This window comes from Tachypleus tridentatus, chromosome 2 (genome assembly GCF_004210375.1).
Source record: "Tachypleus tridentatus isolate NWPU-2018 chromosome 2, ASM421037v1, whole genome shotgun sequence".
NCBI classification, from domain to species: Eukaryota; Metazoa; Arthropoda; class Merostomata; order Xiphosura; family Limulidae; genus Tachypleus; species Tachypleus tridentatus.
The window spans coordinates 79013113-79029498 of NC_134826.1; positions in this window are offsets into that span (position 1 = coordinate 79013113).

A 16386-nucleotide genomic window follows, 5' to 3' on the forward strand; every position below is an offset into this window, starting at 1 on the left:
CCTAAACTGATTCTGCAACCTAATTTTTTATACAAGGCTTTACGACCTGATGGAAGAATAATCCATCTAATAAGCAAACCCCTCAACAACCCTTGTCTGAATGTATCAATATTTTACGTTAGAAATCAAAGGACCGTTATTTGCCCACTCCAAAAGGCGAGCAACTTTTAGTTGCTTCACACTACCTACGTAATACCAAACAATATCAAAATGTACTTGTGACTCATGCCATTCCACAGTGATTTTATATTAATTGTGGTTGTCACGTGACTTATATAATGAAAATAGTTTTAATATACTGAATCCTCTATTTGTTTTGTAATTTTACTCTTGTTCTCATTTTCTGGTCTTATGTTACATTCTTTTCACTCCTTAGTATCACTGTTGACAGATCTCTAAAATACTTTCTCCTCAAATATTTAAGCATCTTTTATCATCAGTCTAACTCCTGAAAACAAAGTCCAGTTGTCTCTGATTTACTAAGAAATAAGTGGTTGTCAATTTATATGTGCAAAAATATAATCTCAGACATAGTTTGAAGTTGATTTATTTCAGGAATTAAAAGTCATACATCAAAACGTTATTATAATTTTTTATCTTGCCATGTATAATTTCACAATGAGCTCATTTATACAATCATGTACTGTTCACATTTTAGTAAATCTGCAAGTCCATCAAATCTATTGCCATATTTGGACTTGTCAACCCACCTCATAAAGTATCAGAGACATTCCACAAACTAAAATAGTTTCTTAATATCAGCTTTAACATCTCTGAACTTTCAGTGAAAGCCTTGCTGAGTAAATTCATTGCACCTCAACAAGGACCCTTGTAGTTAGTTCATGGCACCTCCTACACACATTTGTAGGCCCTTCCCTGTGATAAAGAGGCTTAGACAGACTCAGTGGACATGGTTATAGAGAGTGGTTGTGACTTCTGTAATACTTTTGCCACAACTATAACTGTATTTATATAGGTCTCTTTGCCACAGTTGCTTACATTTTCTTGTACCACTGTAGATCCTTGCTGGCTCACCACTGTCAGGTATCGTAAGGTTGGATGTTTTGCAGCAGGTATGTATGACATGTTGGCAATAAACTTCAAGGTAAACAAACAGTAACACAATCCACAAAAAGTTTGATAAGTAATATATTAAAAATATATCAAACATATATACAAATGTTTATTACACTGTGGTTTATCACAGTTGTATAGAGCTTTAAATAATTATTTTTCCACTGAGAACTATAGAGGTTGATTCAATTATTTTGGGAAACAATTGAGAAGGCAAATTATTCTTCTTTGTCATAATTATACTTTAAAATTTGCCATAACATTCTTCAGGACTAAACTCACAATCTTGCAGGCTAGAACTAGAACTTAACTAAAGAGGCACCCTATAGATTGCATACCTCCACCATTCAGCAATGATCTTAAAAAAAAAAGTGCTTACATCTGTCATTATCAAATAGCAGAAATAGTTATATTCTGCACATGTCTACTCAGTTTAATCAAAACCAGATGATTTTTGACTGAGTTATAGAGAAAAAAACATGTGAGAAACCTAGCAACATGACACAATAATCTTGGTATTGTAAACAATAGCCAATTCACGACAACTGAATTACACAACTTACTATAAAATACTAGGCAATCATTTTGTAGACTAGGTGCACAACACTTTTTATTAAAAACAAATAACTAAAATGATAAAAAGTTCAGATATTTACAAAAGCCAGTGTTAAATTTAGGATTTGAGGTCATATTTGAACAGATTATGTCAAATGCATTTCAAAAACATACTTCTACATTTTCCAGATATCAAATAAAAGATATGACAAATTAACATTTTCAATGGGGCCACTTTTTTGTCCAACACCTGTGCATTTCATTAAATAATTTCCAAACTCACTTAAAACATAAAGTTGCAACTGCATTGCAGGACAAGACAAGAGAAAGAAATATATTATTTTTTAAGTAACTTATTTGTAAGGACATTATTATTTTTCTGAAGAAATTGATTACTTTTTAGTAACTTAAACTGAAATTCATCAAGTCTTGCCTAAATACCACATGGAATTGCACATGTTGAGAGACCACTGTCAGTCAAAAAGAAGTTTCCAAAGAACAGACTAACCCCTCTCTTCATACTGTCACTGAGTTTGGGCTATTGAAGGCTAAATTGCAAGCACATGGTCCAATTCAAAAGACAGAGATGAACAACAAACAGAGCAAGTATGCGAGTGCTTTATGTTAAGAAAGACCGCAAGAACAAAGCCACACACTAGAAGAAGCTAGACTAGGAAGATGAAATTTAGAGAAAAAAAGAACAGGAATGTTTAAAGGCCTAGAAAAAAATCTGTATTTGTAATAAAGAGTCCATAGAGAGAAAAAGCTGTGGCAAGTCTTTCACAGTGACTTATAGTATTATGAACTAGGCTGAAGAGCATATTAAGGAAATCTTACCCAAGTATTTTCAAAAGTGGGGGGTTACACCTTTATGTACACATTAAAAAAATAATTTTGAAATGAAAAATAAGATGTGTTGAAATGATATAATTTAAAATGGAAATATCTGAATGACAAAAAATATCACACAGAAAAAAAATCATTTTTAGAAATACCTACTAAATTTAGTTCTCATATGTGAAGCATCAACTATGGTTATATCTCAGTAAGTGTGTAATGTTGTAAATATATTTGATAAAAGAAAATATTTTGTCTTTCCAATTTATGGTTTTCCCTCTTTTAAAAGTAATGTACCATACCCTTCTGTTATAAGCATAATAACTTTGCAATAATTCAGATAGTGTAAAATTTGTAACAAATTACAATATTTTATCAATAAAGTTGAAATATTTAAACAAAAATTAAGTTATGGATTTAATAAAGAATCTTTAAATAAAATTATTAAACTATTCTGAAACAAATATAAGAATGTATTAAATAAATATAAAGAAATTTGCAAAATATAAATCAATGACACATCTTAGATCACTAACAAAAAAATCTTGAACTTTACAAGTAGATACATCTACATGGTACACCTCAGCCTAGTAACAGCAATAACATCATAATTTCACTGCTACTTAAGTGTACATTTACACCTAAGAAAAGGAATGTTTATAGAAAGCTTTTCAGGCAAATTTAAACATATATAGCAACATCACCTACATAGAAATAAATAAAATGCTTTGATTCATGAGTAAAATAATTCCCTAAATTACATCCAACTATACAATGCCAAGTTGGATTATATTTCTTTTCAAACTCTTTCTTAATAAAAGCAGCTATATCCTTCTCAATGTTGTATTTTTCCAATGCCTGGGTTGCTATGCCCACAGCATCTTGCTGCATTTCCTCAGACATGTCAGCATTCTTGATGACAGCATTTCTGAGAGCAAGCACAGTCACCTAATTTCAAACCATCTGTATAAATAGGAATGGAAAAATGGTTTGAAAGATGTTCAGTAAATAACAGACAGTGTTTCCAATCGGGAATGTCTGCTTTTCTCAGATGACTTAATGATAAGTCACATTTGAGGACTAAGAAGCCATGGTGCGATGGGCTGACCAGTGGATACAGCAATGTTTTCCAAGGACAAACCCAATTCATCCCACTGTGTCTGGATATGAAGGCCAAAAGAAGCAATGGCAGATCATCTGTTCTGAAAAGGTATGGCTCACTGAAAAAGGAAACCACAAGGTGGGATGCTCTGGCAAGGAACACAGTTTTGAAAACAGTTGCAAATGACAGAGGTGCAAAGAAGGCTCATGAGATTATGTATAAGCTCTGATCTGGGGAAGTGCAAAAAGCTCCAGTGTCCTCGATGATGAATGGGATCCAGCATCTTGAAGGCCAATGTCCTGGCAGTCACAGACCAGTGACCCATAAGAGCACAATATATCTTTAGTATAGAACATCGATCTGCTCCCCAAGTTGTGGAAGAGAGGACATAGAGAATGTTCATTGCTCTTCTAAATTTGACCTGTAGATGCGTGATGTGTGGTATAAATGTCAGCTTATGGTCAAAGATAAGCCCTAAGAACTTTGTCTCAGGGTCCACAGGTAGCACAACTTCACAGATACAGAGTTCAGGATCAGGGTGAATACCCTGTTAGCGGTAAAAGTGCATGCAAACGGTTTTAGAGAGAGAGAAGTTAAAGCCGTTTGCTGTGGTCCACTTCAGTAAACAATTGAGGGCAGTGTGCAGCTGCTGATCAATATACCATATGTTTGATGACTGACATGAGATGTGAAAGTCGTCAACATCGATCCCATTTGCAACAGTAAGAGGAAGTTATTCAGTAATAGCATTAATCTTTATACTCAAAAGTGTGACACTCAAGACACAACCCTGAGGGACTCTAAGTTCCTGTAAAAAAGAATGGGAAAGTGTCAAACCCATATGAATCTGCAATCGTCAGTCCATTAACAATAAATAAAAATGGGCAAATGGTCATCTAACCCACGTGGATATATGGAGGTCTTGCAAAATGCCATACCTCCATGTTGTGTCATAAGCCTTCTCAATGTCAAAGAATATTGATACAATATGTTGTCGTTTGAGAATGCTTCTCTGATTGATGTTTTAAGTCAAATAAGGTGGTCCATGGTGAAGTGCTGTTGCTAGAATCCACAGTGAGTGGACAAGAAGAGGTTGTTTAATTCGAAATATTTGATTTGCTCATCAAATAAGATGAGCATTAACCATTCTCTCTAAGGTTTTACAGAGATAGTTCATCAGAGCAATAGGACAGTAGTTTGAAGGAATCCTTCCCAGGTTTAGAGAAAGGTAAAACAATAACCTGGTGCCAGGCATCAGCAAAAACATTCTCCTGCAATATCCAGTTAAAAACAATCAGAATAATAGTAAGAGAAGCACAAGATAGATGGCACAGCATTTCATAGTGTGCATTATCAGGCCCAACTGATGTTCTGCCAGACCAATGAAGGGTCAGTTTAAGGTCCACCAGGGTAAAGGGATAGTGAAAGAAACAATCAGCTCAAAAGGCAAGAGATAATCACTCTACCCAAGTCTAAGATGGCTAAGAAGGTGGAGGAAGAAGCACACCTGCTAGATACCAGGCAATGCTCCTGGTATCAGCGACTTCCTGGCCATCAAAGAGGAAGATTGAGAGAAAGACAGAATTATAATGCCCATTGACCTTTTGAATCTTGTCGCATATTACTTTGAAACTAGTGTTTGAAGATATGCTGGTTGTGAACTTAATCCAAGATTCCTTCTGGCTTTGACGTCTTACCCACCGAGCATGTTCATGGGCCTGCTGAAAAGCAATGGGGTTTGAGAGTGTGGGATATCTATAGAAAGTATTCCACACCCGTTTTTGAGCCTTCCGAGCCATGTGGCAGGCAGGATATAGTGGAAAACATATTGAGGTTTCAGGAATACATTGAGCAGCTGCTTGTGTAATATACAATCAGTTATTGCTGCCACACAGATGAGGCTTACAGATGAGGGCAGGATTAAGTTCTGCGAGAGCAGTGAAAGAGGGCCAGTTTGCTTGATCCAGCTTCCAGCGGGGCATGCAGGTCAGATAGCATTGACTACAATCAAAGTCTCTCAAAATTATAGGAAAATGATTACTGCCTCGTGGAGTATTGTCAACCCTCCATAAAAAGTGGGAGAATAGTGAAGGGGAGCAAATTGAGAGATCAATAGCAGTAACAGACTGACAAGGTGTATGAAAATAAGTAGAAGAACTGGTATTGAAAAGAGAATGATTGCAATCAGAGAACATACGCTCTACAGAGTGACCCTTATCAGTATCAGCACTTTCTCAGAGAAGATTATGTCCATTGAGGTCCCCCAGGATTAAAAAGGGAGATGGCAGCTGTTCCATGAGATCATCAAGGTCTCTTCAAGTGACAGGTAGAGAGAACAAACAGTGATCATATGACCCAAGGAAACATGGATGACTAACACCTCCATGGGTGTGTCGAGTGGCAAAGCCAGGGTGGGCACACGCTGATCAACCAACAGCACCACCCATCCATGCACTCATCCGTCACACAGCCTGTCATTTCTGTGCAAAGAAAACTGCCGAAAAGTGACTGTATTGGCAGGTTTGAGAAATATTTCCTGTTACAAAAGCATACAGGATGGTAGGAAGCAATCTGTGTTTTATATATGCAAAAACGGCTCGTTTGGGTTGAGAAAATATTTTACATAGAAGAGTGAACAACGTTTCGACCTTCTTTGGTCATCGCAAAATATTTTCTCAACCCAAACGAGCCGTTTTTACATATATGTTTCTCTACAAGTAGGTTTTCTCAACATCACTGACAATCAGTGTTTTGATGTCATCCAGATTAGAATGTAAACCTCGACAGTTCCATTGTATCAATGTGGCCATTTTTATGTGTAGGTGAATTGGGTGGAGAACCCTTCTGTTTGCAACCATGTTTTTTTCTTTGCTGTCTTTAATCGAGGGAAGTCTATCAAACTCCATGGATCCTGCCCTCGGTCAAATGGGCAGGTCTTTGCTGTTGGAAGAGAATTCCAGCGACTGAGGGCGTGAACAAATGATTGTTTTACATCTTGGGGTGGGAGAAGAAGATGTACCTGAAGAAACACCTGCACCCAGAAGCAAAGGAAGTGGATCTTTGGATTTGCTGAAATGTATGTAAGGGGCAGAGATGGATGTTGAAATTGATTCATTAATTTTTTAACCATGTAGGACAAAAGACTTTTCATTTGGTTTGTGAACGATTTTTGTAAAGGCACAGAAAGATCCATCTCCACTCCCACTGTAGTAGTAGTAGAATGAAGTGCAGCAGCATACATCCAATATGAAGAGGTAGACAGCAACTTTTGAGCTTGAGTGAAAGTAATGTTATGAATCATTTTCAAATGCTGCACCTCTTTTTCTTCCAACCATTTAGGGCAAGAACAAAAGTAGAATAGCCAATGCAATTGACACAATGAATATCCATTTCACACACAGAGGCAACATGGTCCTTGCTGCCGCAACAAGAACACATCAAGGAATCACTTCATGATGTCTTTGAGTGACCCAAACCGCTGACACTGGAAACATTAGAGAAGGTTTGGTATGTATGGCAGTACCCCGTAATTTAGATAACTTGCCCTGATGGTGGTAGGTGGACGTGGTGATGTAAATGTCAGAATGAGAACATTGGTCATCATCATAATTCCATCTTTGAGAGGAGAGATACACCTCACTACAAAAACTCCTTGGGCAGAGAAATCACCAAGAATCTCCAACTCGGGGATATTCTTCAAATCCCTCTCAACAATAACTTCTCATGATGAATTCAAAGTAGCACGAGGTGTAACCTCAATAGCTATGTCCCAAATCATCTTTAAAGGCTAGAGCAGTTTATTGTGTTCAGATTTGGATGTTCCCACCAATATGTCACCAGAGTGGAGCTTCTTTACTGATTTTGAAGAGCCAACAAGTCCCTCTAGTCCCTTCTGAATGAAAAAGTGAGACATCTACCCTGAAGGTTTGTCTAAGAGAATGTAGAACAAGAAAATGAAGTACAACAGGTGTTACAGATGTTGAAGATTACTGCTCAGAATCTTCAAGATGTGGTTGTTTACCTATTGACTGTTTTCTCACTATTTTATTTAAGTTTTTATTTGGAGGATCCATAATAAAAAAGGAATATTTCGGTGCCCACTGACCCCACCCACTATGAAGCCCTACGAGGGGATGCACTACAATGCCAAACAAGGACATTGCAGCAACGCTAGGGTTTTGTAAACACTGTACCCAAACACCAGCATCAGATACTGTGTCCATAACACCTGTTGAGAACATCCAACACTGCTACTTGGTTGACTCTAGCCCAGGTGGACCAGCCAATTTACCAAAGGTGAGCCACCCAAGGCTGCCAATCTACAGAAATTCAAGGCCAAAGTGGTGTGTAAGGGTTGGATCCCTCAACCACCAGAGCCCTCTCCTCCCCTTTATGGGTCATCACACATGACAAATACGTGGGTGGATATTTAGGTCCCACAGGAGGTAAACTGAAAGAATAAAACCTCCCTTTGGAGGCCCCCTCACCACGTACAGGAATCCACAACAAAGGGCTCTGTGGAACAACAGAAATTTCAAATGTATTGTTTCTGCTTTATTAGAAGTAGAAATACTACAGTAAAAATATCTTAAAATCAAAGTTCTTGCCAGATTTTACAGAAGAATACTGATACACAATATACAAAGCAGAAATTGAAATTAACACTTCCATAACTAATTTGTGTATTTAACATGAACTTGTAACCATAATGTAATTGTGAATATATATGCACCATAACAGTTATAGTACCTAATATGACTTGACAAAACTTGACATACAATATACAAGTCCTTTGTAGACAAACAAAATCAGAACTTGCAATTAATTTTTTTTTTTTAATTTCTCCATAAATATGTGAAATAAGAGGGCTGACTGGTCCAAATGCAATATTGTTTTCATGTTAAAATAAAAAAAACACACATGAAAAACAAAGAATATAATATTCAGAAAAAAGAAAAGACCCAGATGAATATTATATTATTAGATTTTCATCTGTGATTTTTATTTATTATTTATATCAGTGATAAAATATCATAAATAAAAACTTATCAGATAAGGTAAAGTAATGAACAAAAAATCTTTAATATGGTATGCTTGTGAGCAGCTCATGGATTAGATAATTTGATATGTTAATGTCAGTTCAACTGACATGAAACATTTGCTTACTTTTCCATGTAGTAAAGGTATTGATACAATCAATAATGTTTTCATGTAATTAAGTAATAAAACTAAAAACAATAATAATACACAGAAGCACTGTCCTATAAATATGATAATTTTCTGTCTTTCTAACTATGTAATAATATCCTCAAAGAAATTCAGCTGAGCTCTTTAATGTAATTTGTAATTTCCATTAAAAGAACATTGAAACAACATGATAAAACAGACAACACTGCATAAAGAGAAACAACATACAGATCATTTGACAGATTACAAATATAGTTTTTTATTGGGTACAAATAATATAGTGTGGCACACTAAAGATAATTACTGGCATTTGTGAAAGATGGAATTCCAAGAGGTGGGTCTGATTATCTAATTTTTTAGAGCTATAAAAGTTATACCTTGTCAAGATTATAATGAGCAACTTATGTTACATTTTTTATTTCTCAGAAAGGTGTTCAATAAATTAGAGAAGAGGAAAAACCTACAGACCAAATGACACAATTCTCATACTAGGAATGAACGAGAATTTTTTAAACATTTTTTATGAGGTTTAGAACTTAAAACTAATATAATATTAAAATTTGGTTAACTAACTATGTTTTAAACCAAATGTATTTATGTACATTGATTAAAAAGTAGTTGATTTAAATTTTGAAAATAAGTCTAAAAGGTTGTGTACACTTTGAGCTACATGAGGTGAAATCATTAACTGAAAAGATGTATTTACACACAGTAATCACAAAAGTATTACATCTAAACAAGTTCTCTAAGAACACTTAATAATATCATTAAAAAGCAGACAATTTCCTTTAAGTATCACAATTTTTCTGGCTTTTGAACTTTTATTTGTCAGAAGGTGGGTCAAATTGACCAACGTTATTTGGAGAAAATAACAGATAAAACAAAGTTTTACTACAGACAAACATTTGAAATCGTTTTAGGAGATTATGCAAATGATGTATGATATTTTGGAACAAAGAAGATTATTTCTAATCTTAACATGAAAATCACTTTACACACGGATTAGTGATAAAAATACTCAATTTATTCACAGAATTAAAATTTAAGTTGTTCAAGACCAGTCCCATTAATCAAATATTGGTTTCAGTACATAGGTTTTGTAGGAATTATTGTCAAAGACACTACAAATATTTAAGTCTTTCACTAAATCAAAAATAACGTATAAACACTGGTAATGTCAACATTCAAAAGGTGTGAAGCTTCTGTAGGAAAAGAGAAGTATTCTTCAAAAAATTAGACATTTAGTAACATACATGGTGAACACAGTATGGTTGAAATACTATTATTATATGCTTAACTAATTCTTGAAACTAAGGGACTAGATACAGCATGTAGTGTTTAAAAATGTAACAGACCTATTACTAATGTCTTATGGTAAGTATAATTAATTATAATAATACACTGCTAGCATTTACACCATGAAAACCAAAATAAAACTGGCATTCAGCCAGCTAATTATGCTGATAATGAAGGAATTAGTTACTTTAGAAGACAGAGTAACTGACTTTTTAATAACACTGTTACTCATTCAGTTGACAAGGGTGGCATTTAAGAACTTTAACCTCTTAAAAACAGCATGATAAAAACTGGTGGCAAATAAGGTACAAAAGGTTGACAAAAATCTATCACTCAATCAGGCAAAAAGAGTGACAAAAACTTAATGCTGTATCAATAAACAAAACTGATAGAGAAACTGGTGAAAATCAGGTGAAAAGATTAATAAAGAGAACTGGCACTACATTAGGTGAAAAGACTGATAAAGAAAGCTAGAACTACATTAGGTGAAAAGATTAACATAGAAAGCTGGTACTACATCAATTTAAAAGATTAACAATGAAAGCTGGTACTACATTAAGTGAAAAGATTAACAAAGAAAGCTGGTACTACATCAATTTAAAAGATTAACAAAGAAAGTTGATACTACATCAATTTAAAAGATTAACAATGAAAGCTGGTACTACATTAAGTGAAAAGATTAACAAAGAAAGCTGGTATGACATGATGAGAAAAGACTGATAAAGAAAGCTGATACCACAATAGGTGAAAAGACTGATAAAGAGAACTGTTACTACATTAGGTGAAAAGACTGATAAAGAGAACTGGTATTAAATAAGTCAACAAGATTCACAATAAAAAGATGTGGAACTGAAAATTAATAAAGTATTAAAGAGTCATATAAAATATGTCACATTGATATACAAGTATACATACAGTTATTAAAATAAATAATATGCATAAAACATGTCATACCTTGTAACCTATTTATTTGGTCATCATACTTTACTACATAACTATCAAATGATTCTTGTGTAAAATAATATGAATTATTAACTTCAGTTTTATTACTCAAAATATCATTGTCATCTTAATGGGTTTTGTGAATATTTTCTAAAAACATCACCTGGTAGTATTACAATGTTAAAATTCTTGGAGTTCATAATGTATATATATATATATATTTATAAATTTGTGTAGTATCTATTTAAAAACATTTTACAAAAGCATCAAAGTCATGCTTATACATGTGACTGCACAATCCAGTTACAATTAAAAATCTGTTAGGTTCATTAACTTCCAGTAATGTTAGACTATTTTTATTATATGCCAAAAACCTAATGAAAAAGTTATAATTGAGACACAAGATCAATATTATTGGTCGTAAGTGATGACAAACCTTCTTCCATCTCAAAATTAATAGGTTTTTCTCCTACTGTTTCTGAATACAGTTCACAAAACAAAACTCTTTGGTAATACTTGTTATCTCCATGCAACCTGAATACATGAAATGAAGAGTTGAAGGTACATTAAATACAAGATTAATGATTTCAATAAATGTTTTGTGAAGGTTCTTACTTTAAATATTGCTTTTTTTGCTACAGATAAGTAAACTTTAGTAACCAATAACAAGAGGGTATCCTCAGTAGCTATGGTACTTGAAAGTCTTTCAGGTAGAATAAATTAATCTTAGAAACAATATTTTTACTTTTTATTAGCTATATTTTCTGCACCAGCAATACCAAGCATGGAACACGTGTTCTAAATTAAATTTTATTACTCATCAGGATCTCTACTGGCCTACCCTTAAAATGAGATTCTTATAGGTAGGATTACAATAAATTAATTTATAAGACCTTGAACATGGTTAAGTACATCAATTAAAAGAGTTTGTCTTCCTGAAACCAAAACTGTAACTAAATATTAAATTGATCAAAAAATAATGGAGTTATGAGCTAAAATGTCTTACTTCATAAAACAAACAAAAAACTCAGTCATTCTGCTATGCTGTTGCAAAAAATACCACATCAGAAAAATTTATACATATATATAAATCATTATTTATAATTAGCTATTAAGGGTAGGGAAAACGGATCAAATAGTGTGACCACAAAGACCTACTGAGTGTATAAAATTTAATAGTCAATACCCTGATATAACAACTATTTTACACAGCAAATACTTGCCAAATAAGTAAAACTTTAACAACTAACAGTCTAAATGACAAATTACCTAGCATAGTAAATACTTAAAGAACATGTACCATTTAGAAGCAAACAGACCAGTAAACAACCTATTTGGCCAACAAATATCTACAGCATATGTAAAATTTAACAGCATATTAGTTGGCCCAGTATGTATCTATCAAAAACATATCCAATATAGCAAACAGCCCTGCGAGCAAACTATACGTCAAAGCAAGTATCTTCTGTATGTGTAAAAATCCGACACCAAACAACCTGGTAAACAAACTGTTTTCCACAACAAAGGCCTATTGATCATGTAAAATGTTTCAATAGACACCAAACACACAACCTACTTTTCACAACAAACATCCATCAATTATGTAAATGTTTAACAGTTAAACATCTCAGTAGACAACCTACTTTTCACAACAAAGGTTCATCAGTTATAAAAATTTAACAATAGCTTGAAAGACATACTATTTAGTACAATGAAAATCAGCTGCATATTTATTTGCCACAATACACAAGAAAAGCTAGTGATCAACTTTTCAGGTTTATAAGGCTATTACTTAGGTTTTGTTTTATCCACCATTTGTGCCCCAGTGGGATGATGCTACCTAGTCTTAAAAGTAAAATAAGCCAAGAAGTAGTAACTGGCAGTCAAACATTGTTAAGCTGCAAGATTTAGTACCTGAATGTAAGAAATAAAACTACTGGTGTTGACTGGGCATGAAAATTTTGATAAAGATTAACTGTATTTGTTTACAAAAATATTTTGTACCTACATACATGTTAATAATAGATTAGTTGTAAAATTGATGATTATAGTAAGTTGTGGCACAGCTTTTAATACACAGTACAGACTTCATACTTTACAAATTTTAAGTGCAGTGTTAGTAAGAGTTTATAAAACTTATAAACTACAGCATCAAATAAAGTGATAAAGTTCAGTGATGTTTTATTCAATCTCATAAAAAAGTGTATTATTTCTTGAAACATTTGAAATTATGACATCTTTATATTTGTGTTCAAATTTGTGTTCTGTAGATATAACCTGAAATGATTTGTCCTATTATTAGCAACACAGATTGTAGATGTAAAACTCCCTACACATGTAAAACTTCTTGTCACTTACAAATACATACCTCGGTATATGTGAAAGTTTCTAACAGAACCGGAGTTAAAATTCAAAGTCCATCTAACTTTTCTATATATTCTAATGATGAAACATCATCATCACCACCCATTTCTTGAGAAGATTTTTCAGTAATAACTTATGGAAGTAATGATCACAAACTGTTGCTGAAATAAAGTTTACATATTATAAATGAAAGTTCAACTCCCAATATAAATTCAAACTCATTCCCCTTACATTTCCTTTTTTCTATATTGAAAAATTTATAACACTGTTTATTGTATGTTTATATAAATATTTATACTGAAGATTGTTTAATTCATTAATTTTATTGATTTACTGAAGATGAACTATGTGTAATTGAAAACATTCATTACAGATGTTTACATATGTTGCCATGGCTCTACTATTTATTTTCACTTTTGTTTCTATGCTTTAAAAAATCAAGGTTTTATTGCCAGATAAAGTATTTTTATATAAGATCAAAACATGTAAAGTCAAACACACATTATAGTGGTAAGTCACGATGAAAGCTTCCTATTTATTTAAACCAACAAGTTACACTGTACATACTAAACACGAATTATCAGCTCATACTAACCCCTCAACTTGAGTATGTCTTGTACTCCAGGTATTGATAACACAAACAGTCAAACAAGCCTTAATAAAATATTGTGTCTAATAAGTAAACTTTTATAATCTATTCTTTATTGCTGAGTCACAGAATTGAAATGTGTATCACAATATCCAGATCAGTCAGTGGACATGTAATATCTGAAAATATAATTTCAAACAATAATTAAATCAACATAAGCAATTGAAATTTATAAAAACAAAATAAGTCAATGTGGCAAACGTCCTAATGTAGTATAAATAATTATAATTGTAAGTTTACAACTAAGTTAAACATCCAAAGTATGACAATACAAGATGTTGAGTATTTTACATGACATGTTAAGCATGTAATGTAAGCATGTATAAATGTAAAGCTAAATTAAAATAATGTTACTTACATATATAAATCATTACCAAAAATAGTTCAAGAATACATAACTTTTTATACTTGTAAAAACAGCTGGTATGGGTAGAGAAAACTCCATCTTCGCTTCTCCACATAGAGTTTTCTCTACCCACATCAGCCGTTTTTACATGTATATTTTTCTCTATAAGTGGGTTTTCTTGTCATCACAGAACATTACTGTTTACTTTATAATGTGCTTGCACCAATGTACACAACACATGGTGAAGGCTGTAACTGTACACACTAATTCAGTGTCAGATTTACACGTCATATCCATAGAAATAGTTATTTTTCAACAGGCTTTATGAACTATTGTGAAAGAATAATTGTGGTTGTGGAACGAGTCACAAAGATTTTTAAATTCAAGAGGTGTTTTGTGGTGAATGTTTATAACTGTGGTATACTTATCTGATAATTCTCAACATATGGAACAGTAATTTAAATAATAAACTCAAAGCTCTATAAATTGATAAAAACCCTATAACCCAAGTACTTTAAAAGGTGGACCTTCCTTCTTCAGGAGCAAACTTGGAATCAAAATTAATATCATTTTGTATCAAGACTTCTTGAGTCTGTGTTTTTATGACTCAAAGTTCTGTAATAATGGTTTTAATGGTTGTTCAGTATTTTGCTAAACTTGTTACAGTCTATCCACATTTCCTTTAAAACCACATTAGTATGTAGAACTGTAAGCATCTGTTGCCTCTCTTTAATAAATTGTGTGCATATAATCCAAACAAATAATTAGCACTCTTGATTCAACAATCAGATTACCACAGTAATAAGTAGAACTGTAAAAATCTACTGTTTCTCTATGGTGGCATTCACCCATATCATCTGAACAAAAAATTACCACATCTTGATTCAACAAACGAATTATTTGGTTTTGAATTTCACACAAAGCTACACTAGGGCTGTTTGTGCTAGTCTTCCCTAATTTAGCAGTGTAAGACTAGAGGGATGGCAGCTAGTCATCACCACTTACTGCTAATTTTGGGCAACTCTTTTACCAATGAATAGTGGGATTGACCATCACATTATAATGCCCCCTTGGCTGAAAAGGCTAGCATGTTTGGTGTGACGGGGATTTGAACCAAGACCCTCAGATTATGAGCCAAGTGTCTTAACCACCTGACCATGCTGGGCCCAACAAACAAATAATAATATCAATATACAGAACTATAAGAATTTATCATTTTTCTTAATGAATTGTGTGTTTATCATATGAACAAAGAATCAACAGAACTAGATCCAACAATCAGCCTTTCGTGAAAGAAAGTCAGTATGTCTAAATAAGCATTTCCAAAAACGAAAGAGATGGATGTGATCAACTTGTTTAATTCTCTAAATATAATAATTTATCATAAAATAGATAAAACAGGAGGTTCTTATTTTACATTCTATCTTGTAAATATTGGTAATTTATGTTTCTATTTCTTAAAAAAACTACAAACTTTGTCTTTGGATATCACAAACAAATAATTAAAGCCAAAGATGTATGCAATTCATCACATGACACAGAAAAACCAATATTTATGAATTTGTTTTAATATTAATATTTAAATGAATTAACTACTAACCATTGTGGGTCTGACAAATATTAAGTATTCAGTGTTTATGGCAGTATCAGCCTGAGGTAAGTTTAGGTTCAACAATCAGTCTTTTGTGAAAGAAAACTTCAAAGAGTTATTACTACAATAGCTTCATCACACTTGAATAATGTTATGTTATTCATTAGTTTATTTTATACATTCTGCTAATAAATTACTGTATTGTGGTTTATGTGATTAACCTTACTTTTCCATTATGTTTGAAGATGCATGTTTAATAAGTTCTCATTAACATCCTGAACCAACCGAACTTAACATGTGAGCTTGAATAAACAGTATGGCTGTGAAACTTTTGTCACTGAGGTGATCTCAGTGATATATAATAAATTCATGTTCTAGTTTCACTGTAATTACTTGTACTATCTATTTTTTAAATTTCCTGTACATAAAAACTGTGTAATCAG